The 26078-nt window shown below is 49.5% G+C and overlaps 1 protein-coding gene across 7 annotated transcripts in view; it reads left to right on the forward strand.

Annotated features, from left to right (window-relative positions):
* The window catches only part of TIAM1 (TIAM Rac1 associated GEF 1), a 158398-nt gene that overhangs the window by 16061 nt on the left and 116259 nt on the right, over positions 1-26078 (forward strand). The window contains exon 2 of one of the 7 annotated variants that reach the window (XM_050333454.1): positions 12485-12582. The exons of 5 other annotated variants lie outside the window; for them this stretch is intronic. The gene's annotated coding sequence lies outside the window, so the exon portion shown is untranslated. Of the gene's footprint in view, positions 1-12342; positions 12583-26078 lie in introns of those variants that run through there. One more of the 7 variants, XM_050333446.1, reaches the window with a different exon arrangement.

Raw genomic sequence — 26078 nt, forward strand, 5'->3', positions numbered from 1 at the left:
CCGCAGAAAACGGAGCTGAAATAAAAAGTTTTCACCCTTGAAGACGTGTTTGCTGCACTGGGGGTAGCTGTGGTTCCCAGTGGTGACCCCTTGGCTTGTCTCCGTTCACGTGCAGATTTTTCCAGGGAGAAACGAGGACAGGGCAGAGACAGATTTTACTCTGGAACAGCGTTTTATGTCACTTTGTGGCAGTGTTTGATTCCCAGTGGGCAAAACCGAGTGGTGAATACCTCGTAGATTGCAAGGAAAATGTTAATTACTGTGCACTCTACTTCTGCTTGGCTCGACTCGTGCCGTTTTAAAAGCCAAGGTATGGCATTTTCCATAGCTGGATTTGTTTGTGTGGGAAGTCAGAGTTACATAATTAAAACAAATTCTATTCTATGGTTCTGTGTTTTTTGCAGCAAAATGTTTTGCCTCAAATAAGCACTGTCTGTAGCTGGGTAAAAATGAGGAGCGTCTTTGTGGAAGTTGTTTTTCTCTTTCTGAAGCTTTGTTCATGTGCTCTCCTGAACTGGCATTTTCCAATATTATTCTTTATAATTGTTTTGTGGTCACTGTCTGCTATGGCTTGAAAAAGCTCATTAGGAAGAAAAGCCCTCAATGACCAGCTGAGGGGTGGTATTTCTGATGTGGGATGTTCGGTGGGGGTGGTTTGCAGAAGGTGTTTGTGCTGCTTCAGGTTCCTGCTCTTAACAAAAGTCCTGCTGAGGAAATTGCTGCTTTCCCGTCTGCCACGCTCGAGGGTCTGTGTGTGTGCTGCTGGATAGTGGGGCATTGCTACCACAGCTCTTGGGAGACAGGCTGGGGTCTGTGTTTGTGCCATGTGGGCACCTGGGATGTGGCTGCTACTCTTGAGGTCTTGGAGGAGAGACCTGCCTACAAATCAGAGCAGAGGGGCCTTTTGCTCCCATCAGCGCGGCAGGGATGTTGAAATGCAGTCTGTGGTGTGAGGGGCACCTCAGCTCACTTCTCACGTGAGTCTTCTTATTTCATAGCAACTTGATGCTGCCATCACAGAATCACATAGGTTGGAAAAGACCTCTGGGGTCAAATCCAACCCGTGACCCATCATTGGCTTGTCAACTAGGCCAGAGCACTGAGTGCCACATCCAGTTGTTCCTTGGACACCTCCAGGGGTGGGCACTCCACCACCTCCCTGGCAGCCCCTCCCACTGTTTAACAACCATGGAGAAATTCTTCCTGATGTCCAACCTGACCCTCCCCTTGGGTATGGCCCTGCAATACCAACTGCACTTTGGGCATCTGCTTAACTCTTACGGTGTGTAAATAAAGACCTTGGCTAGGCATGTAAAGCCAAGCACATGCCTGGGCCTCTGGGGGGGGATGAAACCATCACCAGCAGCCTGGAAAAGTGGGAAAGCCTGAACCAAAAGGGAAAGCATCATTTTCTCACGGACACCTTGCAAGGAACAAACCGCGGGGTTTCAAAGCCGGCTGTTCTGCAGCAGCTGAGTCCAGTCCTGCGCCTCTGGCCCTGCGTGTCTGCAGGCGCTCTGGAAGTGCCAGCCTCGGAGCTGTGGGGAGCACAGCTCCCCGTCAGGAGCTGACCTGGGGCGCTGTGGAGCTGAAGGCAGGAGTTCTGACAGCCCGTGAGACACGGATCCCTAATCGGGGCCTCGCGTCCTTCGTGCGTCAGCGGCAGAAGGGGAATTACCAGTTGGTTGGATTCACGGAGACAGCGGGTTCGTGGCGATGGGCGAGCGGGGAAGGGAGACCAGACGGAGCAGTTCTTCTTGTTCCTGCTATCCACATTCTCAATCTCTTCGGAGCCTGCTTTCTCAGCAGCAAAACATGCCTGTGCTGTTCCTTGGCTTGGTGGGGTTTGTCTTGCCAAGTTGATCGTGAAAGGCTCCCGAGGGGTGCTGTGAGCGGCCTCCCCCTGTTCCATTTGTCAGGAAAACTTGTGCATGCTGTTAGCACAACCTTCCCTGACTTCACCGAGGGCTCTGGGGGCTTGTGGGGGGGGGAGTCTGGTCCTGAAACTTCCCTGTAGTTGGTGCGTTGTTATTTTTGGCTGTGTGGAAACCAGAAAGGTCACTTGTGTGCACCTTTTCTTCTTTGAGTTTCAACGTGGCCATTACCCTTCCTGCAATCTGCCTGCCTGGCTGAGCATGGGAATGTCTGGGACACGTCTGTTTCCCGGTCTCCTTGAGTAATTGTGTACAGACCATCTCCTTGCCGTCTTCTTACCCTAAAAGTCCCTTGGCAACTGGGCAAACCAGGAGCTGAATACAAGGGAAAAAGATCCTGTTACTCCTGTGTTGGATTCTGATACTGAGTGCATCCATGGGCTATCAGGGATGGGAGAGAGTTGCCCTTTTGAAACTTGTCGTGGAATCATCCCCGTCATTGATTCAGATGCTCCTTCGCCACTGAAATGAGAAGCAAATTAAGTTTTTCACGATCTTTCCCTTCTGAGTTTGGGAGAAACCATCCGTGGCTGTGGTATTTCTCACAGCAGAGCCCTGCTGTGCCTGTGTGGCTGAATTCCGTGGTGGTGTCGATTCTCAGCCTGCTCATCCCGTCTCCCTCCCGGCCCCTCGAGTGAATTATGCCTCGTGTTCAGTGCAGGGCCATCTGTTTTCCTGTATGTTCTCTCCTCTCTGGCAGCCTGATTCGAATGGAAAGGTGAGGCTAAATACACGTGAGGGAGAGCAGCTCTTTTGTTCTCCCAGCAGCTTGTTTTCCAGCAGAGGAGCCAAGCAACAGAAGGAATGCTGGGTCTTTAGCTGTCCTCGAAACGTGCTCCTAGTGCAAGAGTCAAAGGGATTATTAACAGCAGAGTTGAGGGGGAACCTGAGTTTTGGGGTTAATTTGGCACCTCAGACTTAAAGGTCTCTCGTGACTGGGCCTGAGCAGCTTTTCAAAGGTGCTGTAATCTGTGTTTTGATCTAGTACAGATTTCACTGCCAGATAGTCCCCACCCTCCATGTCCTCCTGATCCACGCAGAGCTGTTGCTGCTATCCAGGTTTTCCTGCGCCATCTCCTTTTGCTCTGTAAATGGTAATTTAATTTCCACATTTAGAGGCCTTAATTAATTATGAATAAAATCATTTGTATGAATTTTAGAGCTGAAGGGTGACGGATTAATGGCTCTTTGGGAAATGTGAGGCAGCTTTACCAGAAGGGATTGAGCACAGCAGTGGCTGTGTCAGCTCTGCCCTGAGTGCATCCCTGTGATGTGGGGTGGGAGGAGAAGGGGGAGGGCTTCCATCCCCCGGCATCCCAGGGAGGCTGGCACAAGGGAGAGGACAGGGGAAAGTGTTAGCCTGGTGCTTCTTCCTGTAGAGTTGAGTAGGTTGAGGCTCCCCTTGATGGTTGGTTTTAATAGGTCTGATGAGGTAAGAATTTGGCTCCCACTGCATGTTGTCACGTTTTATGCATGGTCAGCTTTTGTTCCTGTCCAGTGGAGTGGAGCACTGTGCCAGTCCAGTGCTGGGTGTCTTTCTGCACCTCTTTATTATTTTTTTTATGTCTTCAGAGATCATGGAGTTCACTGAAACTTTTGGGCTTGTCCTCAGGTCTCTGCACTGGCCAGACCTGCGGTGACCTCAGCAGTCACCTCTGCTTTTGGTGTGAGGCCGGCTGCTCAATGCCTGCAGGCATCAAACATTTAACAACTGCAACATCTGTCGGGTGCTACTCACGGCTCTCTTCCTCCAAGAAGTGTTTTGAAGTTTGAAGCTCTTCACAATTCCTTTTTTCTTTTGTTATCCTTCTGCAGAGGCCAGCGGGCCCAAAGTTACTTCTGCTGTCCGTCTCCTGACGCAGCATCGCCTGTTTGATGTCTCTGTGCACACACACACTGCACCCTCCTTCTGCTCTGACTACGGATCCTTTTGATTCTTGGGGAAGGCAGAGAACAGAGCTGAGTCCAGCTTTTGTACTCACTTCTCAGACCAAAAGGGGTTTGTTTTCTTTTCCTGGAAGCTTTGCTTGCAGAAGGGAACAGTGAGCAATCCGGCTCCCAGCAGTTTTGCTTGGCAGAGTTTCCTACTCTGGGTTGTCTCTCGCTCTTCCTCTGCAGAGCCGGTGGAAACGTCGTTGTTTAATCCCAGCAGCCTTCCCGAAGTCCCTGGTTTTGTGTTCCTGGCTCGTCCCCTTCCCCTGTGCCGCGGGTGTTTGTCTCCGGTCCGAATCCTGCGGGGCGACGCCTTGGCTCGGGATGCAGGTCGGGAGTTGCGCAAGGCCCGTCTGTCTGGAGGGCAGATTGCCATCAGCCATCTCCAGGATTTTTTCATGGAACAACACTTAACTCCAGGGGTCAGCTGGAGGTGATGGCATCGTGTTGCCTGCAGTGACTGACAGGGCAGGGACAGAACTTTGTGCCTCACAGCTCGGTTTGGTCTCACCTCGGGCGATAAACCCACTCGGCCCCGGCAGCAGCAGCGAAGGCGAGGTGGGTGAAGGTTTTCGCTCCTTTAGAACAAGCTACCAGAACACAGTCCAAACAGAAGTGGTCAAATTACTCAGGGGCCCCCTGGATTTGTATGACTTCTTCATGCTTAATCATTTCTTTTCCGAGCTAATAATTTCAGAGCAGCCTCTTGATCCTTACACCTCGCTGCGTTTTCTTTGCATGTGTTGTCCCTGGCAATCATCTGGCTGTCCAAATCTTCCTCTCCCTCTCTACAAAATATAGCCTAGCCATGCATGGTCCTCTTAAAACACTGTTGGTGGTGTAGCCTGGCCTGATTTTGATGAGGAGATTCCTGACAGGAAAAGAGAGGCACAAGCTGGAAGTCTTTGTCTGGGTGTTTTTACCCCGGTACTTCATAGAATCAGGGAATCCCAGAATGGTTTGGGTTGGAAGGGACATTAAAGCTCACCCAGTTCCAACCCCCTGCCATGGGCAGGGACACCTTCCACTAGACCAAGCTCCATCCAATCTGGCCTCAAACAAGTTAGGCTTTACTCAAAGTTTTCTTGGAGGTTTAGAGGAAAACCAAAAGGAGAAAAAAAGACACGTTTGCATCAATGTACTGACCTGATAACACTTCTGAAAACAAGAAAGCGTGTTCAGCTACTGGAGTTCCCACTCTGGCACAAGGCCACAGCCTCCTACTGAAGTGCTCAGCTGCTTTGGGAACCTGATCACAAATGTCCAATTTACACTGGTTACACCGGTAACTACAGCTGGGACTGTAGCCCGTACCACTAGGTCATATTTAAAAGAAGAAAAGGCAGGAAAAGCAGAATTTTGGAGTTTTCCTGCCTGCGTGTGCTCCTCGTGAATCTTGCAACAATTGATGTGCCTGCTCGGTCTTGCCTCTGTGTAACTGTAGTATTTTAACAAGTGGTTTTCTATAGCATGAAAATCAAGTTTCTTTGGCTAAAAATGACATAGCACAGGGGTTGTTAATGGGATGGTGACACAGGAGTGAAACAGCAAGAAAAGGACACATTTCTCCAAAATTTATATAACACAGCCAGCGCTGCCCTTGTTATTTTTACAGTGTTTTCAAAACAGAAAGAGAGGGTGAAAAGCAGGATAAATGGCACGGGGAGGACTGTGAATGCTGACCTGTGTCCCCACTCAAGTTTGCCAGAAGGATAAAAGTCCTGAGGTTCCTTCCCACAAATCCAAAGGGTCCTGGTGGGTAGGAGAGCCCCAGGCTGTTGAAGTGAGCAGCTGAAGGAATTTGGCTGCTCCAAGTGCCGCTTGCCAGGCCTGCAGTTGACGCAGAAACACGGGCTTGGATAATTTCTACCCTCTACTTGATTAATTCTACCTGATTATTTTTAACCATTGGTCTCTAGAAAATCCCTGCCCTCCTTGCTGGGAGAGGATATTCCCATTATCTCCTGGAGAGCAGCCTGGTTTTCCCTGGGAGATTTGTGAGCTGAGGGGCTGCTCCGAGGGGGTTTCAGGGTGGCACTGGGTGTTATTTGGGTAGAGGTGTAGGTGGGTCTCACTCACTTCCCACCTCCCATCTGTCCACAATCATCTCAATCCTCTCTTTGTTGACTTTTGGCCATTTCTTAACCGGAGTTTAAAAAGTATCTGGAGCAAAAATGGGTCGCTTAGCAACGCCCTGGAGCTGAGGGCGGCTGGAGAATGGGTCAGTGATTAACAATTACGTGTAATCAAGGTTAAAAATGCAGGGCAGCCTGCAATGTCCCTGCTCTGACAGCCAGAATATTTCAGCCTTACCATGCTGGGATTTATGGTGGTGGTAAGTAAATTTATACCAGATGTAGTTTTGACCTCGTGAACGCGAGGATTCGAGACTTGAACCCAGACTGAAGTCTCTTTTCTTTACTGGTGTATCACAAAAAAAAAAACATTAAGTAACTTTGGAGTGTGTAACACAGGCATGGTCTAGGTTTGACATGTCTTTTTTTTCCCAAGGCTCAGGGCCTTCCCCACGCCATGTGACTTCCCAAACAAACAGAAATAGATCTGCACAGGAGAGTGGAAAATGCAAGTCTTGCTATAGAGCAGAAATGTGGAAGGAATATGTGTGCTGGTGTTGGTCACTGTGTGAATGCTGGTGCACTCTTCCTCCAAGCAAGGAAACAACCAATTCCACGTGAGCTGGATGAGTGTATTTTTCTGAGCCTTATTTTGGCAACGTGATCATTTTCCCAAGTCCTTGGTGGTGCTTTGGTTTCTGGATGAAGAGATCCTTGGCAGCCCTTCCTTCTCGCACAGAGTAGAAAAGGAGGTGGCTTGGTTATGACTTCATTTGCCCCAACAAATGTCCCAGCACTCCCCATTGCTGCAGGAACATACAGTGAGAATATCAATCACTAGCACGGCTCTGCATCTCCTGGATGTTTTTATCACTCTGGCAGCGAGATCAGGGTTGTTTTGCCAAGTCATTTACTTTCATTGCCTAATCAATTCCTAAAGGCTCTTGCCTATTTTCCTCTTTGTTTAATTAACCCTTCTTTTCAGCCATATCCCCCCCAGTTGTCATCCCAAACTTGAGAATCAGGGATCAGCTGACGGTGCCTCTTCAGCAGTCACGGGAAGTGCTGAATTCCAGGAGCCCTGACAGGAGGTGATTTATATTCCTCAGGACAAAATCTTCCATCACTGTCCGAAGCTGATGGTGTCACAGGCGAGCAGGCAGCTCTTTTCCTTCACTCCCCTGACCCTTTTTTTCCCCCACCCTGCTTTCACTGAATAGGTTTATTTGCTGCCAACTTAAATAGTGCATATTTTAAAGATCCCTTTCAGACTAATATTACTCATCACCTTCTTCACCTGCCACTGCCGGTCTAGGAGAAAAATCATCTTAATGCCCCTTTCCACAAGAGTAAGAGGATGTCTTAATGAATGCTCTCCTCGCTTGGTTTTGGCCATTAAACGTGCTCTGCCATTGTGGGCTCTTTATGGCTTTGCACTAAGTGGTAAAATCCTTATGTGAGACTTGGCAGAGGCTTTTAGGTGTCATTAGGGATCATTAATATGCAGAGCAATGCCACGCAATGGAGGCTGCTGGGGTAGGAAACGAGATCCATCATCTGTTGTTAGAGCTGCAGGATGACTTCAGGGTCAGCAGAAATCAGGCACAGGGGCTGGACTGGGGCAGGGATTCCTCACTCGCACATGAAGAGTGTGTGTGGGTGGGATGGGGAGGGGTGAGGCAAACCTTGAGCACCTTTGGGGTTCCTCCCATCCTCGTCCTGCACTGTCAGTTTGGATCTTTGGGATCCTGCAGCTGTTGCAGTCACTCCAGTGACTCCTCAGTGCGGAGGGACTATGCCCAAACTCGGTAGCTTGGACTGCATTTGTACAAATTGAGTTAATACCCAGTTTCAGGTTGTCTCCTGCCTGCTTCCACAGCCCAAGGATCTTTCTTCCTTCCTTCCTGCCTTCTTGATTAGCATCTTCATTTCTGCCTTGCGAGTCTTTTCCTGGTTTTGGTTGTTTGTTTGCCACCAGAGGCTGATTTCTACACCCACCACGGCACCGAGGCAGGTGGTTGCAGAGGGGAGAGCTTGCACCTGTTCGTGGTAGCACAGATTTTGGGGTGATTTTGGTGCCTTTGTGGGTAGCAGCATGGGCTGCCTGGGGGATGCTTGTGATGGAATTCTGCTCCCCCTTTACCTGTGGGTATAGGATGTCTTCCCAGTAGCCATCAAGAGCTTTTTCTGCCTTGCTTTCCTTGCTCTGAAAGGCCTGGGAGCATCAGAAGCCGGGGTGGCAGGGAGTAGGAATGTTTCATGTGATCTCTCGTGGCTCGGCAAGGAAGGGAGACCAGCTGAGCAATGAATTATGTATCTCCTCTTTATTTAAAGAGCATTTCCACGCCTTGGAAAGTTCAAAAGATTGTTCTACGTGCTGGTTTCTGATACTGGACAAGCTGGAAATGTTAGTGGGTATGTTAATGTTGCTCCTGGCCCTCACTTCTGAAAAATAGAAATGGTTTTAGTGTGTGCTTGGCCTGGGAGCTTTGATTTGAAATGAATACTGTCAGCTGTGTTAAAAAGATGATAAATTACGCTGAAAAACATGTTTTTGTTTCCAGCAGCAGCGCTGGGGTTGTGCCACAGCTACAGGAAAGGCAGAGCCATTTAGAATGCAGGTGTTTGCTCCTCCTGGCTCTTACCATGGCACTACTGGGCCACCTGGGCTGGTGGAAGGCAGGGAGTTGGCACTGGAGGGGTTTAAAGTCCCTTCCAACCCAAACCAGTCTGTGATTCCAGGCTTGTCCCAGTGGTTGCTCTTGGCTGGGGGGAGTTAAACCAGCTCCCCAGGCTCAGGATCACGGAATCACAGGATCACTGAGGTTGGAAAAGCCCTCCCAGCCCATGGAGCCCACCCTGTGCCCGATGCCCACCTTGTCCCCCAGCCCAGAGCACTGAGTGCCACGGCCAGACCTTCCTTGGACACCTCCAGGGCTGGGGACTCCAAACCTCCCTGAGCAGCCCTGACCACCCTTTCCATGAGGAAATTTCTCCTGATGCCTTGGGGACTCCTGCTTTTTGGGATAACTTCTCCTGTTGCTGGCTGCTTTATGTGCTCATTAAAAGCAGTGGGAATTCGTGGGTAAAAGGGAGGGTAGAAAATGTAACCCAGAGTTAAGCCCTAATGTGTTTGTAGATGAGAACCGACTTGACGTGTTTCTGTGTTTGAGATTTATGATCTAATCATTCCTTCCTCCTGCACAGCAGGGACTGGAGCAGCGTGGAGTTATTTACATATAGGGAACATTAAACAGCCACCTCTTTAAACCATATGTGAACATAAAATCCAACAACCACTGCTGAGTAATGAGTCTTTGTGAAAGATGAGAATGAAAATGGAGCGGGAACAGGCAGAATGGAAAGGTGTTACTGCAAGAAGTAGCTGTGACAGCAGCACATTGCGTCCCTGTGGCAGGGTGAGAACGTGACCCTGTGAATGTGTCCTCCTGAGTTCACACTGTGCATCTTCTGTAGCTGTGGAGGGCTTTGGGATGCTGGGAGGAACTCGAGGATCTTTGAGTTTGGAGGTTGGCAAAGGGATTAGGGGCTGTTAATGATTTTTTTTTTTTCCGTTTTCAGGAGAAAAATGTATGGAAAAGGCATGTTCTGTGGAGAATTTGCTGTTCTCTGTATCATTTGAGCCCTAAAATCCTGTGTTTTTGTGCCTTCCTTCCACTGGTGGTTTAGTTCCTTAGAAATGGACTCTCCTGTCCTTTTCCATTTCTAGTGCTAATCATGAACAGGGACTTGAAAATAATTCCCTGAGGCATCCCCAAATGGGTGCAAGTGCATCCTGCAGGGGCCAGGATTGTCCCAGAGGCACGTGTTGGTCCACAGGTTGGATACAGAACCTGGGAGTTGTGACTGAGAAATGTATTTATTCCTTCCTGATGAATCTCCTCCTTGCTGGGGTCGCTCTGAGGGTGAACCTGAGAAGAGCAACTTTGGGATTTAGAATAAAATAAGAAGCAGATTTCTGTGATAGGGGGGTTAAGATACTGAGTTTCTATCACAGAAATAAAACTCTGTTTCCTACTTCTAAAACACCCTTTCAGTGGGCATTTTAGCAACATAACTGTCCTTTGCATAATCTCATCTTTTAACCCTCTGCATTCCTGGACCCTGAAAGGAACATGATAAAAAAATGTGGAAGGCAGGAGGCTTAAGGAATTTTTTTGTCCTTAAATCCCCACTATTTTCAAGTAGGATTTTAGATATCTCTGCTCTATTTTAATTTGGTTTAATTACCGTGGATGAGGTAAGAAACTCATTTAAACGCGGCAAGTGTGGTGGAGAATCCAATTTTCAGAAATCAGTGGAAGTGTAATTGGAGTCATTAAGTGATGACTTTGGTAATTAAGAGTCAGGTTTTGACGTTTCAGGCTTCTGTTGCTAATTGTCCGTGGAGAGGGTACAAAAATGTTGTGTTTGCCGAGGAATTGGAGGCTCCCTGGACCTGTGGAGCTGCTGGCCATGCTCAGGCAGGTGTTGGTAGCATGGCAAACAGTGCCTCCTCTTTGTTTATGTCACAGGGTACAGAGCCAAAGCAATCCCTTTAGGATAATATTCATTCAAATAATATAATTTTCTAAGCAAGAGATGGATGCCCAGCTCCTCAAGTGATCTTGCTTCCAAACGTGGATCTTGGGCTGCAGGTCCATCTTGATAAAATATCTGGATCTCTCTGCAGGCTGAACGTGCTGAGAAAGTTATGAATACAAGAAATCAGTGGTAGAAGTGCATCCTCATCACTCCTTGTTTGCGGAGTTATCTTTAGGAAGTCAGGATGTTCTGCATTTTTTAACTCCTGCAGTTCGACCAAGATGCCTTTGTTATGATAATGGAGAAACCATAAAAACTCCTGACGTGCTGATAGTTATCATTATATAAAACATGCCTTATGCTTACTTTCCTATTAAAAATTCTAATTTTCCACGGCAATGGCACTTACAAGGCGTTTTTTCCTTTCATTTTGTTGTTTTCCCAGCACCCAGATGATGCTGTTTGGGCCTCCAGCACGGGAGCTGAGGCGAAAGGTTTTGTGCTTTTGAGCTTTTACTCCCACAAACAAATGCACCTCTTGCTCTGGGTTGGAGTGTGTAATTATCCTCTGTCTCCTCAGAAGCCAGAGTTCAGCTAGAAAGTTACCTAAAATGTGTTTTTAGCCTGTTGGCCATGCTCATTTCTTAGGTGTGGGAAAACCACAGGCAGCTTAAACACTCATTTTACTCAGAAATCCCCTTTTTGGGATTGTGGTGGTTTTTTTCACAGTGCAAAACTGTGCTTCCCTTCTCCTCCCAGGGGTTCTGACCCTCGAAGCTGAATGGGTGGTTTCTCCTGGACTTGTTCACGTCAGTGTTGGATGTGGGGCATCCATCCATGGGATACTCTTTGGAGCTGGACACCCCGAGGGAGGGCTCGGAGGAGCAGCCTGGGCCATGTTCAGAAGAAATGATCATGGAATCACAGGATACCTGGAGTTGGAAGGGACTCTTGAGGATCATTTTGTCCCTCCCCTGGTCCCTTTTCAGCCATGTGGTGACGTGCTCCTCAGAATACCTGGCAGTGGCCGAATGTGCTATGACAGAAGCCAGGGAAGCACCTTAAGTAGCTGGAACAGGTTGGAGTCATCATGCCAAGCTCCTCTGACCAGGCTGGTTAGGAAGGACTGTCTCCTCATTGCCTGGACTTCCATACAGTCAGAGAGCAGCCCTGGTGCTTGATGATGATTCCAGGCTGGGCTTTCTCTAGCGTGTTGTTCCCGTCTCCCAGACACTGAGCTTGCAGCTGGAGATTGGGGGAGTAATGAGGATATGCTCTGCTTTAGGCATAATTTCCTCTTCCCTTCGCTGTTTCCTTTTGTTTTATGTCTTCAGACAGCCCTTGTTGCTGCCTAATTGGATTACTGGGTCACTCACTTGCTGACTGTGGGCCGTGCAGGACTGGGACCGGTCCCTGCGGCTCCGCAGTTCGGGAGCTGACGTGGGCTGGCAGCTCTGCTGAGCCACTGCAGTCCTGGGGGCCTCGTGGGAAACAGCATTTCCCTCCAAACCCTTCAATGACTGCAAGAAGGAATGGATCCATTCCTTCCTTTCACCTGGCTCCTTAGCTTTAGGGAGGAACAACTCCAAATGTCCTCGTTTTGTAGCCTCCGAGTCTTCTGGGGACCGGGTGGAAATGCGAAGCCTTGAGTGCAGTTCAGGTTGTTTGCCTCTGAACAGCTCTCACTTAAAATGAGGGCTCTGTATCTTAAACAAACCAGCTCCTTGCAGTTTCCATGGTAAGCTCTCCTTCCTAACTGAACAGGAGTCATAAACGTTGCATAAACCCCGGGAAGCTGCTGCTCCGTGGTGTCAGCCCCGTGTTTGCTCTCTGTGCAGCGCAGCTCCCCGGGGAGGCTCCTCGTGTGTCCCACGGCCACCCCACCGCTCCCCTCCAGACCCTTCTGCTGAGGAGAAGCCAGCTGGAGGAACTGTGAAGGCAAAAGTCTGTTGTCAATGGGACTGCACAGAGGGAGAACTCAGACCTTCTGCTTTCCAGGGATCCCCCTGCAGATCGTGCCGTCAGACTCTCCTTCCGGAGCTGCTGTGCTCACCTAGAAGCTGTTAGACCTTTGGAAAACAAGAGACCTTGCCAAGGTAAGTATAAATGACATACCAGACCATGCTTTTAAAACTCCATTATTTCGTTTTATTTTGTGTTTTCAACCAGCTTTGCTACCTCTGGGACAAGAACTTCTTTGCTGTCCCACCTCTTAGGTTTTATAGTTTAAACTCGTGGATGTCTGTTGTGGTGCCGTGTGTCCCACCACACATCTCCCCCGCTCTCCCTTTCTCTGCCTCTTTAAAAAGCACTGAAAAAACTCCTCCGATCCACTAAAAAAGCCCCTCAGAAAGCCCTAGGTGTAAAGCAGAGCTCAGGGATGCTGTGCTCTGAGTTTGTCCCTGCCAGGAGCACAGCACCTCCAGGCAGGTGATGCCGAGGCGTGCCCTCGTGTCCACTTCCCTTTCCCGCTGGTCTGGAAGCGTGTCCAGGGGGTGTTATGGTACCTTGGAAAGACTGCTGGTGGGAGATGACTCGTGGGTGTTGTTTTGCTGCTTCTCCTCGCTCGTGGCACCGCGGAGCTCCAGGCAGGGGCTGCTCCTCCATCCTGTGCTCTCGCACTTCCCGCTCACCGCGCAGATGGAGTGCGAAGCTTCCCGGTGCTCTGTGGCAGCAGCACCAGCAAGAGCAGAGTGACAGACTGATCCCTGGATTTCCCTCCTTTCCCTCCTCCTCCAGAGCCAGCAGGAGGAAGGTTTTTGTTCTTTTCTTTGTCTGAGTTCGTGTGGTGCAGCGTGCTGGCAACGCGCCCACGGCCTGCGTGGGGAGGGGACAGGGGGAGGTCAGGGGAGGCCACAGCAGAGTCATCATCGTGATTAGTCACAGAATCCCAGAGTCATTTAGGTTGGGAAAGACCTCTGAGACTGAGTCCAGCCTGTGCCCTATTCCCACCTTGTCCCCTGGCCCAGAGCACTGAGTGCCACGGCCAGTGTTGGCCCCATCCATCCTGTGGCCCTGGTGGTCTCTTTTTGGGTCTCCATGACCTATCCAACTTGGCCTCAGACACTTCCAGGGATGGGGCAGCCACAGCTTCTCTGGGCAACCTGTGCCAAGGCCTCACCACCCTCACAGGGAGGAATTTTTTCCTAATATCCAACCTAAACCTCCTCTCTGGCAGTCTGAAGCCATTCCCCCTTTTCCTGTCACTCCAGGCCCTCATAAATAGTTTCTCCACATTTCTTGTGGGCTCCCTTCAGGTACTGGAGGCTGCAATTAGGTCACCCCGAAGCCTTTTCTTCTTCTTGCTGAACAATCCCAATTCTCTCAGCCTTGTGAAGGATTTAGGGGAAAAAACCCCAAACCCGAGGAATTTTCCCTTTAACAATGCCTTGTTGCACAGAGGCAGGATTTCTTGCCCTCTGGCATTCTCATGTCAGGAGGGCTCTGAGTGGCAGAGGTCGGGATTTGGGGAGGGGGCTGTGGGTCCGGGCTGACCCCGCAGTGTGACCCGTGGAGTGCAATCCCTGCAAAGCGGGGCTGTTCCCAGGGGGATGTGGCTGCCATGTCCTGATTAAAATGTTGCAGAGAGGGGGGGGATAAGGAGGAAACCAAGCCCGTTTCCCATCTCAGATTTTTAGGAGACACTTAAGGGAGCGCAGTTGGATGAGTAAGGGCAAAGGCAGATTGCAGAAAGCACTTACTGGACTTGTCTGGGGATTTGAGCCGCGCAGTTCGTGGTGCAAAAGCCGGGCTTTTCTGTAGGAAACGGCAATAAAAGCCGACAAGCCTAAAGACCCAGATTAATTTAGAAACTCCGCAGCTCAGGGGAGGGAGGGTGGAAACAGAAGTGCAGCGGCTCAGGCTGACCTTTCTGTCAACTCCCCGGCTCTTCCCAAGATGTTTGCGGCGTCTGAAGCTGGGGGTCGATCTGTGGGGTTCCCTGGGTGGTGTGTGGGGCAGCTGGAGCTCAGGCTGCAGGGTTCCTCCTTGCTCACCAAATGGCTCTGGACCTCCAGGAGCGTGGGGTGACGCTGTCCAGCGGTCTGTCCAGCAGGCTCGGGGCGGTGCTGCCCAAGAATCTGTCCCTAAAGTGCCGGGCGCGGTTTGCAGCGCGGGGCAGCTCCTCTGTGCCGCTCAGAGAAGCTGGATCCCTGTTCTGTGTGCTGCCTGCCACGGGCCAGCGGGTGTTACACGGGATCTAATTATCCTGGTGACCCAAGGCACGAAAGAAAGAGGCCTGTTCACCTCGGGCTGTGTTGCTTCCCTCTTTCCGTGTCCCCTCCGTCCTCTCGTGAAGCTGCACAGTGAAAGATGATACCAGAATTCCTCTTTCTCAGGCTGCCACAGACAGTTGTTTCCATGATCTTTGTTTACAGAGATCCAAGTCGGATTAAAGTGCCTTTTAAACTCAGAGGACTTCTCAGGAGGTGAGAGACTGTCTTTCCCAACTTCGGTCTTTTCTGTACAGCTGTGTCGTCGTGTGACCAAATTCTATCCTGAATCTGTTTAAAAAAGCCCTTACGTTGTGACACTTGGAGATGTTCATGTACAAATGTCACCATGGGCATACATACTGGAGTTTATAATGGCATCTCAGCAGCTTAGGAAGTGATTAGTTTACGTTTGTGCCAATGTTTTCGCCTGTGTAGAGTGGGAGTTCTTGCTGACATGTGCCGAAGTCTTTCTCCTGCCCTTCAGGGTTTAAATAAAAACCGCTCTCTTTAGGAGCATGTCAGAGAAACTCTGTTTTGAAAAGCTGTTTGGTTTCTTAGGAGCATGTGCACATATGTTTTTCTCTTTAGGTTCTTAGGTTTCGGTGGTATTTAAGCCCCATTTTTCAGAACTGAGTGATTTAGAAGCATATCTAGGTGCGGTGGCTCTGAATTTCACCGAGTTTGCGGTCTCTGCAGTGGTTAAATCTCTTCGTCGTTCTTTTGAACCTTTCTATTTCAGCAGTCAGAACCGGGGGAAGGGGGGGGAAAGAGCTGTAAATGAGTTGTAACGCCAGGCTGAGCTGGGAGTGCTGCCTGTTAGGGGTGGGGGGTGCTGCAGTTTGACTAAGCCTTAGCAGGCACTGCTCATTTCACTGCAAGGCCTAAGTGAGATTACTGTCTGAGTCTCCCCTCAGCAGTTTAAATCCTTATCAAATATTCTCTGCTCTCAGGCATTTGAGTTTCCCTCCTTCACTGTGGAGAAAAAGGAACACAGCTTAACCCCCCTGAAACTTTGTTCCTCTCTTTGCCCCGTTAACTTTCTAAGGACATTTTTTGAGCTGACAGCTCAAAAAATGTCCTTAGAAAGTTAACAGGGCAAGGGCTGAAAGCTCAAAAAATGGATAGAAATGGGTAGCAAAACTGTCACGGTCTTTTGTAAACGGCATAAGACTATCCAGATGTGTTGATGTAAACCGAGGCTCCACTAATTCTGAAAATGAGAAGCTCTCCGTGCGTACCCAGCTCCTAGAAAACCGATCCATCGGTTATTTGTGGGATTTCTTTTTCCGCATCTGGAACGATTCCCTCATTTCGCAGGAGGCTTGGTGCGCGATTCGAGGGCCAGCTGCTTCGTTGCTGCCTGCCTCCCTGACTCCCTTGTGTGAAGGGCAAGGAATACTGATCCAAGGGAGCTGTAGGAACCAATGCTCTGGTCCAGTGGTGATGTGCTCCGTGTCAGGTGTGTTTGGATGTGGTTAATCCTGCCCAGGGAGGCAGCAGGATGCCTTGTGAACAACCTTTGGAAGTTTCTTCCAAGCTGGTCTGGGCTCTGTTGGCTCAGACCAAGCGGAGAGTGTTCCATGTGGGAGTTCAGCGAGTCCTGGTGGAAGCTGTAGCTGTTATTTCTCCACAGCCTGGCATTTCATTTGGTTTCTCACGTTACCCAGCTTAGTCATCTCTTCAGAAATCTCAACTTCTTCCTCCTCTCCCGGCGTACAGACCAGATCCTGCTTGGTGGATGGTGCAGTGGTTTGCCCTAGCAACCAGACAGATCTCCCAAAATAGCTCCTTCCATGGCTGCAGAGCCTCTCTGAACCTCAGGATGTGGACTGCAGTCTCTTGTTTTGCCTCTAATGGTCGGACAGAAATAACCAGGGCCGTGAGTGGACTTGACTCTGTGCACGGAGCGAGGCTCTTTGGGACACGAGGGAAATTCCTGCGGTGTTTGTGTGCCGAGGGAAAATGCCTTTGGAGTCCAACCATTCCTTCTGCGTGCCCACGTGTATGATGTTGTCTACGGCCTGTTCCCTCCTCAGGGAGCACCTGAGCTGGGAAGTCTCTTGGTGCCAGCCTTGAAATTCCCTGCTGGAGTGGCTGCTCTTGGCCCCTTTGCCACTGGCACCACAAGTCCTTCCCGAGGAGTGGGACGGCCACTCCACGAGGTCTCTCCTTCCTGGGAACGTGGCTGTACAAGTTTCTGCTGGTGTTTGTTTTTTGGGATAGTCAGAGCAGGAAATATTTTAAGACACTTTTGCAGTGTGGTCATTTTCTTTTCCCTGCCTCTCCAGCCTAAGAAAATTCCTGTGTTTGGGATATCTTTGCATTGCCATAGCATTGCAGGAGCGTGAGATTTATAGAGATGTGTTCAGCTGCTGCTCATCTTCTGCTGTGGTGATGCTTTTTGCCATGATTATCTTTCCCTTGCTTTAGGAGGTTGTTCTGAAGTCTGGCATGTTGTTACAGTCACCTTTCCTGCTTACCAGCTTCAGTTCTCCTCCAGATCCTTTCCTCCAGCCGTCTCCTTTTTTTGCTATATTTAAAACAATGCTTTACAACTCATAACTTCTAAAAATCCTGTTCCAAACCCCAGAAGGGAATTAAAACAGTGGCAGGTGATTCGGTTTTGTTGTGTGATGACATGCAAGATGTAGGTTTTCGAGGGCCAGAAGTTATGTAGACTGTTGGTATAAGAGGACAGCTCAGATTAAAGTGTGGGGGGACAAACATTGATTTGCTTGTATGTGGGAGAGAAGAGACCATCAGCTGCAATATTTACACTCAATTACCCAGGGAGGGTTCTGTCGTTATCTGCGCTCTCTGGAGCATTCTGTATTCTCCAGCATGCTCTTGCCATATGTGTTTGGTTGCCAGAAGTTTATATACATTTTCTGCTTTTCATTCCAAACAATATAACGTTTATTATGAGTTCCATGAGTTGTTGTTTCAAGTGGGGGGAAAAAAATCTGCACCAAGCTGTGCTCTGGCACCGTCACCACACTCAGTATCGGGCTGTCTGCGTCACAGGGAGGGTGAAGAGATGCTGTAGGAACCAAGGCACTGCGTTAGTTGCCTCCAGAGTCATGAAAATCTCTCTGGGGAGTGTTCCTGATTCCTGGCTGGTGGTTACAGAGGTGGCTTTTAACCCCTTAAGCCCTCCCCACCCTGCGGGGAGAAAAACCAGGCTCGTGTTTGTAGAGCCGCGACGTGCGTGTCGTGACAGCGACATCGGGGGCCTGTCCCTCCCTGCCCCTCTTGGGAAGGTGCTCTGCTGCTCCACAGCCAAAGCTGGAGATGGGATTTGGCCTGGGAAGAACCTGTGGAGCCAGGGTGGGGTTGTCCCCAAGCCCTGTGGCTCCGTGGGGCCCTGCAGAGCTGCGCCGTCCCCTCCCACGGCATCTTCTCCACTGCAGAGTCTCCAGGAACTCTTCCCATTATCCAACCCAGGATGGGGCAGAGTGTCCCAAAAGGAAAACAACAAGGAAACATTCTGGGGCACGGCAGGAGGAGGTTTCTTGGTGACAAATTGCTCTGGTTATGTGCTGTGTGCTCCAACAAGGGGCAGGAAAACTGTGCTGGACATAATGATGGATAAAAGGAGGAACCACTGCATTGCTCTGACACTGTTTTCCATGCTCACCTTTCCTTTTTTTTTTTTCCCCCTGGAATTACTTATGCTTGATTGTTGCAATTGATTGCAATTGTAAGGGCTAATTTTGGTGCATAAATCTTTTTTTTTTTTTTAGTGGAAGACTGCCAAGTGTTTGTGTAATGGAGGAAAACAACTGCACAGGGTTTGGTACAGGCTGTGCTTGTCTTCCTTTCTCCAGCCAAACCATTCCATGGGCTGATATATACAGATATATACACAATATATGTACTTGTGTATATATCTCTCTCTCTCTCTAATAAGCAATATTTGTATACATCAAATTTCCCTGAAGGGGAAAACTCAGCCTCCTGGAAAAAAAAAAAAAAAAAGAAGAGCAATTAACAGACCCGTGATGAGTTTTTAAAAAACAAACAAACTGAATTTAATGCCTGTGATAAAGTGGTCATTGCCTTAGTTTTAAGACAAATACCAAACCCAACTGGGTTCGCTTTTAAACTTTGCGTGATGGAATGGAGAGTAAATAGCGTTGTTCCAACCTCAGGAGACAAATCCAATATGTTCAGCTGATGGAGTTGAAGACCAGTACATGGGTGTATAGACCTGGGCCCTTGGAAAATGTCACGGCTGTTTTCCTTGCAGCCCAGTCCAATTTCCATGAAGTTCGATGTCAGGGAAGGAGAGATTTAGTTGACACAGGCTAAAAATCACAGATTTATTTCTGAGTGAAATATTAACTCAGGAATAAATTTTCCCTCTGCATCCACATTTTCATGTACCCAGGGTTCAAGGTCTGGTTGAAGCTGGGCTGGTTTGCAGAGTTTTCCTCTTTTCCCCCCCTCATATTTGGCCAAGAGGAGCAAGAAATTTGAAGGGGTGAAGGGAACGTGAAGGATGCAGGTAGGTTGGTGATGTTTAAAGCTTTTTGGGACAATTTTCATATGGATTGAAAATTGATACTGAAAAGAAAGCCTCATCTGATAGATTACTTATGGTACTGAAACGATGGGCTCAGTTGTAAGATCAGGTACCAGGACTCCTTGGGACTCGTGTCGCCTTTCTCCCCCAGGTTTTTGGTGTCTCCTCTTGCTTGGTTTTTATCCTGTCATTCCAGTTGTTGTTTATCCTCCATGCTTGTTTAAAAACAAGTCACGCTGTCGAGCTGCCATTGCACAAACATTTTTCCTGGATATCCTTCCAGAGTTATTCACGGCTGTAAGTTCTGGCAGACTCAGGGCCAAGAATGATGATAGGTGGAGGATCCACCTTCTTGAAATATCAGCTCACTTTTTTTTTTTTTTTTTTTTTTTTGTGTGTTGTTTTGGGGCTGTTTTAGTTCAACTTGATGCCATATGGGTTTTACTTAAGGACATGGTTTGTCCCTGCAAAAGCATCTTTGAAGGCGATAGAACAGTTTAAATATGTTCAAGAGAATTAATTAAAATGCCTTTCAACTGAAGGGGAATGAGAGCTTTTTTTTTTTTTTTTTTCCCCCAAAATAAAGCTCCAGCCTGGTGAAACATTTTGTATCAGTTACAAAAGGAATTTCAGTACATTCCTCTAAAACAAGGGATGAGCCAACTGCATCTGCTGGGTGTGGGAGTGACATTTCAGATCCCACTGACAGCCGAATTGTCAAACTGAACATCATCTCTCTCTCTTGCTGGTGCTGACTGAGAACTCCACACTTTCTAGGAGCAAAATTGCTCCTTTGGGAAGTGCTGGTGGAAGGCACGGACGCCTCTGGACCTGGAACAGGCTGCCAAGCCTACCTGGTATAAATAAATAGCTTATCTCCATAAATCAGCCCTCCTTCCCCTCTCAGAGAGCACTGGAGAAAGGGGAAAACATGAAGTGTTTTTTGAGCAGTGAGGACTTTCACTGGTGGTTTATATTTACCATTGTTCCAGGTGGTACAATAACAGTGTGTCATCCTGTGGTGATGTTCCTCAGCCTTGAGCAGGTGTGATTATCTCCTTACTTAAATGACAACTTCCACTGGTAGATCCCAAGGTGTGTTACAGAAGGAGGCCTTTGATGTCAGGTTCTGAACTGTGAGTGATTTGAGAAGTGAAGTGTCACAGAGGGGGGACGCTGTGGTGCTCCAGCAGAGCCCTAAGACCTCTCTGCTGTGCTGCCAAGTGAGCAGCTCTAGCCTGTAGTATTTTGTTTGCAAGGAGATGACAGAATGGTTAGAGTTGTGTAGGTTAGAAGAGCTCTCTGGTCCCACCTCCCTCTCGAAAGGCACTTACAAGCCTTTTAATGTGTGTGGATGTGTATAAACAGTGATCTGGTGCAGGAATACTATGCTTTCTGCCACCTTTTTGGGTGCTGTTGCACATGTTCTGGGAGGATCTGTTTGCCACGTTGATCTGGAAGGGATGTGCTCAGTCCTGTTAACAACTCTGCTCTCAAAGCCCTACTACAAAGAAAGCAACAACCTGACCTGGAAAGAGGTGTCTTCAGAGGAACAGGTGCAGAGAGTGAGTTTGGAGGAAGAGAAAGCCCAGGCAGGCACAGATGAAATAACAGTGGCAGTGGGAGCCAAGGGTGTAATGGGAGGCCAGAGCTGTGGGACAGGGCCAGGAGACAAAAGCAGCTGTAATGAAAGAGAAGCAGCAACATCAGAGAGGCTGATCTGAAGGCAAAGCTGGAAATGAAAGCAGAGGGGAGGTTTCCCCTCTTTGATCTGTTTGATCTGCACCTGAGGCTTTGTCCAGGAATCTCCTCTGTGAGGGGGCTCCTCCAGAGGTACCTGTGAAAGCAAGTTCGTGTTGCTGTGGGTGTGGAAGAGCCTGTTCAGCCAGGAGATGTTTCTGCAAGGGTTCCTTGCTCTGCAGAACAGAAACCAAAGGGCAGAACCCTGATCCAGTCTGATCTGCAGTGTGTCCACAGTCACTGGTGTCTGGATTCAGGTACAAGCTCTGTTTTAAACAAAAACACTCAGCACACAACTCAGTGGCTGTAATTTTAATTTCTCCCTCCTGAAACTCTTTTGTGTTGTTAAACTTTGCAGTGTTTGCCACAGCATAGCGGTGAGGAGGGGTGGGGAGAGGCCATGGGGGTCAGAGCTGCTTGTGGGGGGAGAAGACAAAGGCTGTGTTTGTGGGTTGGTGGGAATGTGCCAGATGGGAGGAGGATGGGAAGCGGATGTCGGAAGCGGTGGGTCAGGGGTGAGGGGCTCCACTCCTCGGGGTCCAACCACGGGGGCAGAGCAGAACATCACAGCTAAAGGAGTTTCGTGGTGCTCCCAGAAGAAACAGCTGGGATCATTCCTGGGCACCTTTCATAGCCTTTTTATTTTTAAAAATCTTTGGTAGGGCAATGTGGTTGGTGAAGCTCCGGCTTCGTTAACGGGAATGGCTCCTGGTGGGGTTGGATGCTGTGCTCCCAAGATCAGGTGTTTCCCACGGGTGCTGAAGCCAAAGCAGCAATTTTCCTTGGAGGCTGCTTGGGAAGACAGAAGGAAGTCTTGTGAGCAGTGTTAGTGGTGTTGGGGGGAGCGTGGCTGGGGCTGACTGCAACCACCTGCTCGCTGTTTCTCTTGGTATACTTTCCAAAAAAGAAAAAAAAAGGAAAGGAGAAAAAAAAAAATCACATTTTTGAGCATCAGGATGATATTTTTATAATTGTTATTTTGTAATGCTCCAGAGCTGAGGTGCTGTGGAAGGGTACGGCATTATCCCACCTCTGTCTCTGCAGGGCCCCACGTTGTTACTGCTGTGCTTGTGTCCCTAAAACATTCCCAGGCCGTGTGGCTGAAAAACGACCTGTTCCATCAGCTGTGGTTTTGGGCAGCTTGATTTGACTGGCACGTGGGTGCAGCCATTTGTCTTAATCCTCCCTTTCCTCTCTGAGTGCATCCCAGCTGGTGCTGGGTGAGTCCAGAATCCCCTGGAATTGCACTGCTGCACTGGGAGTTGTTTCTCGAGAGCGCTCCCTGCTCCGTGGGCTGTCCCAGCCCCAGACCTTGCTGGGCTAGGAAGGCCTATCTTGCTGCAAATCTGGGAATCTAGGAAGGGTATCCAGGAAGCCAGGCTGATGTTCTCACGGAGATAGGACTGTCTTGCTGACAAATCCTGCTCACCTGGGGTTTAGACCTGCGAACAGTGACTAAAGAGTGAGTTGTCAAGAATGTGTTTGGAGGTGTGAGGATGTGAGGAAAAATTGGGATGAGGTGAGAGACAGGTGTTGGGCAAGAGCACAGGGGAGGCACCTCAGGGAAAGAGGTACCTGGCAGGTGGATGGCAAAGCAGCCCTAAAACTGGGTGTCAGTGTGAGACGGAGGAGATGGTGATTCAGGAGATGCACACGTGTCTCGTGGGGGTTAGACCTGTGGGAACAGTGAGCTTGGAATAAATGAGACAGAAGTGGTTGAGCTCTAATTTTTTCTTTTTTTTTTTTTGAAGGCAAGAGATGGGTGTGTTGCTGAGACACGGTGGTGGCTCAGTTTGCTGACAAGAGCAGGGAGTTGGCACGGAGAGTGTGGGGCACGGGAAGGGCCACGGGCAGCTGGCAGTGTCCCTGAGGTCGGGATGGATGTGGAGTTTTGAGGGATCAGTGGGATGATTTCCCCAAGGTATGCTGTGGTGGGTCTGCCCTTCCACTCCAGCCACAGGCTTTGGGGCACTGAAATGCAGATGGTGGGGTTTTCCATCCATGCACATGTCCACGTTTCTCTTTGGGCTCTTTGCCCTTTGGCACTTCTGAAGGGATCCCGATCCTTAGGACTGTGAGGAGTGTTCCCTCTGCCCTGCACTCCTCGGGAGGGCTCTGAACAGACCCCTTGATGGTGCAAGTTGTGTGTTTGGCACAAAATGGGATAGCTCTTCCCACTGTACTCCAGAGGGGACCGTCCAGTGCTGAGCAAGGATCAGGACATGTAGTGCAAGCTGTGTGACCAGGGCTTTCCCCCCCCCCCCAGATTTGCAGCAAGATTGGAGAAGCATTTGGATATGACCTGTTTATAGCCTGAGATAATTTCTGCCTTGGCAAACACAGAAAGAGATAAAGCAATGGAGAGCTAAGAGCTAAATCTCCCCTGTACAAATGCTAGGAGCATATGTAATAGGATTGTTGAATTGGAGTTACATGTTTTCCAGGATAAGTACTGTTTGATGATACCGTGCTGCTGCAGCCAGTCTTAAACCAGGAGAAAAGGACTGGGGATTTACAGCAGTTGTTGGGGATGTTGGGGTTTCCCTGTGAACTTTGAGAACAGCAAAAGGGAAGAAAAGGCCTTTTGCAGATAAGACAAAACAGATCCCTAGGAAGGCTGGAGTCCTGTGGGGAGGAAACATCAACGCTCTGACCTCAGGGTAATCAGGTATCACAGATTTTTCTCACACAAAATGCAAGCTCTTTTGTAGACCTTCTAGCTGAACTTCTGTTAATTTACGTGGGAAAACTGAGGTGTTGTTTGTTTGTTTGTTTGGTTTTTTAGCAACATTCTCACTTGTTTTTCTGTGCCCCTCTCAAGAGGTGCATTAAAAACCGTGCACGTCCCGACCTTGAAGGTACAGTTTTAAGCAAGCTAAGCTCAGAAGATGTCAGAGCTGAGGCTGTCTGCCTGATCTGGACTTGTCCTCTTTCCACCCTGGCATTTCTGATGCAGTGTTTAATTACAGGACACCTCCTGCCTTGCCTGCAGCACGTTTGCTTCCCAGTAGTGCTGCAAGTGGTGGGCTGCCTCTGACCCTGCAGAGGGGACTTTTATTCCAAGAGGGACTTGAGGATGGGGAAAGAGGAGTGGGATTTTTGTTGCTGTTGCTGTCTAGTTTGGGAAACCTGAGGTCTGCTTCTCCTGGGGATTTGCTGCTCTGCATGGATACAAGTCTGGCTCGTGGTTCCTGTGCCCATCACTTGTGCCCTTCGCCCCCTAACGAGGCAAGGGAGGGAATGCCCCGTGTCCAGGGAGCTGCCTTGGGGGCAGACATCCCTGCTGGGGCAGGGGCTGGATTTTTTGGGGTGGGAGCAGGATTTGGGCACACGTGCTGCGTGTGTTTGCTGTGAGGGTGCCCGTGGAGCCGGTCTGTGCTGAGCACAGGCTGACTGAACCTCTGCTACATCCCAAGTGCTGGATCAAGGCCAGCACAGCCTCTGCCCAGGGCATTCCACACCCCTCCGGGGGTGGTGGGAAAAGGGGGAAGCTCCCGCCCGGCCCTCGGTATCAACGCATCGAGGCAGATTTAATCGCAGCGGAGCCACAGTTCTGCCCATCATTAGGACTCAGGCCAGCACGAATTAAAGACTTCCAGGGCTGATATCCTTCGTGCACACGTAGGAATGCAGATGAAACTTCCCAGAAGCGTGGCTGATCTTCTGCTGCTCCGGCCCGAGCTCCCTCAAGACACAGTCCCTCTCCTGCCGAGCCCTCCTTGCTCCCCGAGGTGTGCGGGACACCCTGTTTTGGGCTGGGTTTCAATCTGTTCCCAGGGAAAGCGTTTCTTTCCTGAAAACCCGGCTGTGCTGAGGCAAAGCAGCGACCGGCACAAGGTGAATCAGACCCTTTGGTAAACAGCCAGGTGGATTTGTCCCAGCCCAGCGACCGGGTGGGAGCTCCTCTTGGCTGACACAGAGGTGGATCAGGACCTGGGCTGGATATTGCAATATCTGAAGCTGCTGCCTAATGCCTGATGAGGGTCCTGCTCCTGCCCCTGCTTCCACCCTTCTCCTGGGGTGCAGTGGTGGCCAGCAGGCTGCCAGCTCGCTTCCATCCTGGATCATATCATGGCATTGTCACCGTTTTTGGCTTTGTGTTGTTGCAGTTGCTAATCCTGCAGGAAGCTGGTGGTGCCCGTGTGCTGCTCCTGGTTTTTGTTTTTCATAGAATCATGGAACGGTTTGGGCTGGAAGGGACCTAGTTCCACCCCCTGCCGTGGGCAGGGGTACCTTCCACTAGCCCAGGTTGCTCTATGCCCTGTCCAGCCTGGCTGCTTGGACAATCTCCTCCCAGCCTACCTATCCCTGCTTCCACCCTCTGTAGGCTTCCTTTTTGTGTTTTTCCAGGAGCGCCTTGTTCATCCACACAGGCCTTCTGGAGTTTTTACCTGCCTTCCTCCTTGTCGGGATGCATCACTCCTGAGCTTAGAGGAGGTCATCCTTGAATGTTAACCAGGTTGTGTGGGCCCCTCTCCCCTCCAGGGCTTTATCCCTTGAGACTCTACCAAGCAGATCTCTGAGAAAACGACTGCATCCAGTTTTTGTCTATTTTTTGATGAAAATACCCTTGTTGAGGTTTGTTGTTGTTTTTTGTTTGTTTGGTTTGTTTGTTTGTTTTTGGGTTTTTGTTTTGTTTTGGTTTTTTCTTTGTTTTTTTTTGTTCTGCCTTTTTTGGTTTGGTTTGTTTTGGGGTTTTGGGCAGATGCCTTCCTTTCCCTGCAGCATCCTGGAGCTGTACTTCACCTGCTGGATCGTGAAGGGAGATGCTGTTATCTCCATGAGCGATTTGCTGCGAGAAGGAAGGTGTAACTGTGCACTTGAGACGTGGGTCCAGACCCCAAATCCACTGCTGGGATGGACTGATGTCCCTCCAGGGTGGTTGGTGGAGCTTGCTCTGGGTTTGGTGGATCCTTGCGGAGCAACCCCAGCTCAGAATTATCTGGCTGAGAGCTGCTGATGGGGCAGTGCTGTGGGACTGGGGCTGTTGGTTCTTGGCAGCTCCCTCCTCTCTTTTCCAGCTCTTTGGCTGTGCCTGCTGTGTTGTCAACCAGCAAAAGCCCATTCCCGTTGAATTATGGATGCGTAAATCAGGGGAGGGGCGTTGGGTTGG

The sequence above is a fragment of the Myiozetetes cayanensis genome, unplaced genomic scaffold (assembly GCF_022539395.1).
Source record: "Myiozetetes cayanensis isolate MyiCay16 unplaced genomic scaffold, myiCay2020 scf5-8, whole genome shotgun sequence".
NCBI lineage: Eukaryota > Metazoa > Chordata > Aves > Passeriformes > Tyrannidae > Myiozetetes > Myiozetetes cayanensis.